Source organism: Pristiophorus japonicus, unplaced genomic scaffold (assembly GCF_044704955.1).
Source record: "Pristiophorus japonicus isolate sPriJap1 unplaced genomic scaffold, sPriJap1.hap1 HAP1_SCAFFOLD_30, whole genome shotgun sequence".
Lineage (NCBI taxonomy): Eukaryota > Metazoa > Chordata > Chondrichthyes > Pristiophoridae > Pristiophorus > Pristiophorus japonicus.
The window spans coordinates 14,296,652-14,302,952 of record NW_027252779.1 but is presented as its reverse complement, the minus strand read 5'-3'; positions in this window follow the sequence as shown (position 1 = coordinate 14,302,952).

The following is a 6,301-nucleotide window of genomic DNA, read 5'->3' as shown; positions in this document are numbered from 1 at the left end:
ACCCAACTTAGTGTCATCCGCAAATTTGCAGACACTCCATTTAATCCACTCGTCTAAATCATTAATATACAAAGTAAACAGCTGGGGCCCCAGCACAGAACCTTGCGTTACCCCACTAGTCACTGCCTGCCATTCTGAAAAGTACCCATTTATTCCTACTCTTTGCTTCCTGCCTGACAACCATTTCTCAATCCACGTCAGCACACAACCCCAATCCCATGTGCTTTAACTTTGCACATTAATCTCTTGTGTGGAACCTTGTCGAAAGCCTTCTGAAAGTCCAAATATACCACATCAAATGGTTCTCCATTGTCCACTCTACTGGAAACATCCTGAATAAATTCCAGAAGATTTGTCAAGCATGATTTCCCTTTCACAAATCCATGCTGACTTGGACCTATCATGTCACCTCTTTCCAAATGCGCTGCTATGATATGCTTAATAATTGATTCCATCAGCTTACCCACTATCGATGTCAGGCTGACCGGTCTATAATTCCCTGTTTTCTCTCTCCCTCCTTTTTTAAAAAGTGGGGTTACATTGGCTACCCTCCACTCGATAGGAACTGATCCAGAGTCAATGGCATGTAGGAAAATGACTGTCAATGCATCCGCTATTTCCAAGGCCACCTCCTTAAGTACTCTGGGGTGCAGTCCATCAGGCCCTGGAGATTTATTGGCCTTCAATCCCATCAATTTCCCCAACACAATTTCCCGACTAATAACGATTTCCCTCAGTTCCTCCTCCTTACTAGATCCGCTGACCCTTCTTATATCCAGAATGTTGTTAGTGTCCTCCTTAGTGTATACCGAACCAAAGTACTTGTTCAATTGGTCCGCCATTTCTTTGTTCCCAGTTATGACTTCCCCTGATTCTGACTGCAGGGGACCTACGTTTGTCTTTACTAACCTTTTTCTCTTTACATATCGAGAGAAGCGTTTGCAATCCGTCTTAATGTTCCCTGCAAGCTTCTTCTCATACTCCATTTTCGGGGTGAGACCCAGACTATAGCTCCCTCGTTCTCTCTCGCGCACTTTTCAATTCAAAAAAACATCTACTAAGGGGTCAAACCGTTTATTAATCCTAGAATCAGAGTGTAACAACCCAGAATGGGAGTTCTTACAGAGACCAGAACAAGGCAGTTTTATTGCTCTGTCCCTCTTCTCTTTTCACAGAGGGACTCCCAGTTCTTGTCTCGTTGCCGCCTGTGCGGGGGATCGATCGATAATCTATGAATCTCCAGTTTTACAAAGATTGAGATGCAATGTGTCCCATTACAGAATCAGTGGGGATTGATTCCCGTCCATTACAGACAGTTTGAAATAGTACCCGAATTTAATCCTGAAAGTAACAGCCTGGAATTTGCAATGGAAATATGGATTCCGACAAAAGGAAACAAAAAGTGTTTGGAAAATTTGGCTAAAAGTGAAGTTACTAAAATAATCCGCAATTTTAACAATTATTGGGGCTATTTTTGAATTTCTAAATCTTTGGAGGACTGACTTTTGTGGAGAGAAATTTTCACTGGCGGGCTAAACACGTTCTGATTGGACATCAGAAAAGACCAATGAAATTCACCAGAGAGCGACCAATTACAACTTCGCTCCCTACATTCCTCCAGAAAGTATAACAAAGGCAGATGTGGGAGGCGTTTCTCATTCTTTCTCTGAACATGTGGATTGTGGAAATGTCGGGAAGAGGAAAAACCGGTGGTAAAGCTCGGGCCAAGGCCAAGTTTCGCTCCTCCCGGGCCAGACTGCAGTTCCCTGTGGGCCGTGTTCACAGGCTCCTGCGGAAGGGGAACTATGCTGAGCGTGTGGGTGCTGGAGCCCCGGTCTACATGGCTGATGTGTTCAAGTATCTGACCGGCTGAAATCCTGGAGCTGGCCGGCAACGCGGTCCGCGACAACAAGAAGACCCGCACCATCCCCAGACACCTGCAGCTGGCCATCGCAACGAGGATGCTGGGAAAGGTGACCATCGCTCAGGGCAGGGTGCTGCCTAATATCCAGGCTGCGCTGCTGCCCAAGAAAACCACCAGTGCGTCCAAGAGCAAGTAAAGCAGACGGGATTTAATTTAATAATTCAAAGGCTCTTTTCAGAGCCACTCACAGTATCTGTGAAAGGGCTTCTTAATGTTCTATGGATCACAATTATCCCAGATCAAACTTATCATGTTAGTTCCTAAATTTTATGTTGAAATCCATTTGCTACACTTTTGCCCATTAAATTTATCTGGCAATATTAGTAATTTCATGGTTTCCACCGACACTGCCTACAATGCCTCATGCTGACAGATTCAGAATAAAGCCTCTCTTACATAAGAGAAATTGATAGTTGGAAGCTGAAACGAATACTGAGTTTAGAAATTGATCGGTACAGAGTAAAACAATGCGAACACAAATAGAGAGTGACGGGTAGAGTGTAGAGCCCAGATTTACATCCTAGCGATGGACAGATACAGAGTAAACCACACACTCAGACACCAAGCATTGAGATATACTGAAACCAGCACGCAATTAGCAGAAATTCGCAGGTTCAGAATAAAACCAACACTCTAATATCCGACACTGACAGATACAGAGCTACGCCACATTCAGATGCCAGAAAAGGACAAATACAGTGTAAAATCCACACTCCTGTACCAGACACCAACCATAAGTTTTCTATATTTATCTGTCAATGGACCAGATAGTGAAAGCAGCAGAATCTGTCCTATAATAACCAGTCAGTCAAAACTGAAACTGCACCGGGGATTGAAAGTGTCAGTATCTATCCTACACTCACCTGGCAATCAGAATCTGTCATATCGATTCAAAGAATGCGAGAGGCAGTATCTATCCAACACTCACCTGTCACATAGTATCAGCGAATGAGAGAGGCTGTATCTATCCAACACTCACCTGTCATATAGTATCAGATAATGAGAGAGGCAGCATCTATCCAACACCCACCTGTCATATAGTATCAGAGAATGAGAGAGGCAGTATCTATCCATCACTCACCTGTCATATAGTATCAGAGAATGAGAGAGGCAGTATCTATCCAACACCCACCTGTCATATAGTATCAGAGAGTGACAGGCAGTATCCATCCAACACTCACCTGCCACATAGTGTCAGAGAATTACAGGCAGTATCTATCCAACACTCCCCTGACAGCCCAACTCTCACGGTGTACCAGAGACTGAGAGATAACATATGTTAAGAAATATATCCCACACTGATAGCAGTATCAGAGAATGACAGGTACAGTAGCTATCCCATATTCCGCAGTCATTCCCGCAGTGACACACAGTACCAGAGAGTGAAAGTGTGTCTACTCCTATACTCCCCTGTCCATAACACGCTGACACTGTACTAGAGTTTGAGAGAGACAATAGCTATCCTACACTGACCAGTAAACTCCACACTGAAACGCTGTACCAGTGAGTGACGGGCAGTGTCTATCCTACAATCCCCTGCCTATCCCACACTGACACACTGTATCGTGTAAGGACAGATACAGTAACGATCCTACACTGACCAAGGAATCCCACTGACACACTGTATCAGCGAAGGACAGATGCAGTAAATATCCTACACTGACAAGGAATCACACTGACACATTGTATCAGGGAAGGAGAGATGCAGTAAATATCCTACACTGACCAACGAATTCCACTGACAAACTGTAGCACGGAAGGACAGACACAGTAACTAACCTACACTGACCAAGGAATCCCACTGACACACTGTATCAGGGAAGGACAGACACAGTAACTAACCTACACTGACCAAGGAATCCCACTGACACACTGTATCAGGGAAGGACAGATATAGTAAAGATCCTACACTGACCAAGGAATCCCACTGACACACCGTACCGTGTAAGGAGAGATACAGTAACTAACCTACACTGACCAAGGAATCCCACTGACACACTGTACCAGGGAAGGACAGATACAGTAACTAACCTACACTGACCAAGGAATCCCACTGACAGACTGTATCGTGTAAGGACAGATACAGTAACTAACCTACACTGATCAAGGAATCCCACTGACACACTGTATCAGGGAAGGACAGACACAGTAAATAACCTACACTGACCAAGGAATCCCATTGACACGCTGTACCAGGGAAGGACAGACACAGTAATTATCCTACACTGACCAAGGAATCCCATTGACACACTGTATCAGGGAAGGACATATGCAGTAAATTTCCTACACTGACCAAGGAATCCCACTGACACACTGTATCAGGGAAGGACAGACACAGTAACTATCCTACACTGACCAAGGAATCCCACTGACACACTGTATCAGGGAAGGACAGACACAGTAACTATCCTACACTGACGAAGGAATCCCACTGACATACTGTATCAGGGAAGGACAGACACAGTAACTATCCTACACTGACCAAGGAATACCACTGACACACTGTATCAGGGAAGGACAGATACAGTAACTAACCTACACTGACCAAGTAATCCCACTGACACACTGTATCATGTAAGGACAGATACAGTAACTAACCTGCACTGACCAATAATCCCACTGACGCACTGTATCATGCAAGGACAGATACAGTAACTAACCTACACTGACCAAGTAATCCCACTTACACACTTTATCAGGGAAGGACAGATACAGTAACTAACCTACACTGACCAAGTAATCCCACTGACACACTGTATCAGGGAAGGACAGATACAGTAACTAACCGACACTGACCAAGTAATCCCACTGACACACTGTATCAGGGAAGGACAGATACAGTAACTAACCTACACTGACCAAGGAATCCCATTGACACACTGTATCAGGGAAGGACAGACACAGTAACTATCCTACACTGATCATGGAATCCCACTGACACACTGTATCAGGGAAGGATAGATACAGTAACTATCCTTCACTGACCAAGGAATCCCACTTACACACTGTATCAGGGAAGGACAGACACAGTAACTATCCTACACTGACCAAGGAATCCCACTGACACACTGTATCAGGGAAGGACAGACACAGTAACTATCCTACACTGACCAAGGAATCCCACTGACACACTGTATCAGGGAAGGACATATACAGTAAATATCCTACCTAGACCAAGGAATCCCACTGACACACTGTATCAGGGAAGGACAGATACAGTAACTCTCCTACACTGACCAAGGAATCCCACTGACACACTGTATCAGGGAAGGACAGACACAGTAACTATCCTGCACTCACCAAGGAATCCCACTGACACACTGTATCAGGGAAGGTCAGATACAGTAACTATCCTACACTGACCAAGGAATCCCACTGACACACTGTATCAGGGAAGGACAGACACAGTAACTAACCTACACTGACCAAGGAATCCCATTGACACGCTGTATCAGGGAAGGACAGACACAGTAACTATACTACACTTACCAAGGAATCCCATTGACACACTGTATCAGGGAAGGACAGACACAGTAACTATCCTACACTGACCAAGGATTCCCATTGACACACTGTATCAGGGAAGGACAGATAGAGTAACTAACCTACACTGACCAAGAAATGCCACTGACACACTGCACCAGGGAAGGACAGACACGGTAACTATCCTACACTGACCAAGGAATCCCATTGACACACTGTATCAGGGAAGGACAGATAGAGTAACTAACCTACACTGACCAAGAAATGCCACTGACACACTGTACCAGGGAAGGACAGACACAGTAACTATCCTACACTGATCAAGGAATCCCACTGACACACTGTATCAGGGAAGGACAGACACAGTAACTATCCTACACTGACCAAGGAATCCCACTGACACACTGTATCAGGGAAGGACAGACACAGTAACTATCCTACACTGACCAAGGAATCCCATTGACACACTGTATCAGGGAAGGACAGATACAGTAACTAACCTACACTGACCAAGAAATGCCACTGACACACTGTACCAGGGAATGAGAGACACAGTAACTATCCTACACTGACCAAGGAATCCCACTGACACACTGTATCAGGGAAGGACAGACACAGTAACTATCTTACACTTTCCAAGGAATGCCACTTACACACTGTATCAGGGAAGGACAGACACAGTAACTATCCTACACTGACCAAGGAATCCCATTGACACGCCGTACCAGAGCGACAGCGGCTCTGATTAACCCCACTGTTCACACTAAAATCGGGTGTGCGCGTCCTACTTTTAACGGTTGTTTTGAGTTTTCAGCCGGACCAATAAGATATTTTGCAATGGTTTTAAGGTGAACATAAACATGGTTCTGAGGTACCTCTGTCGAATTTGAAATG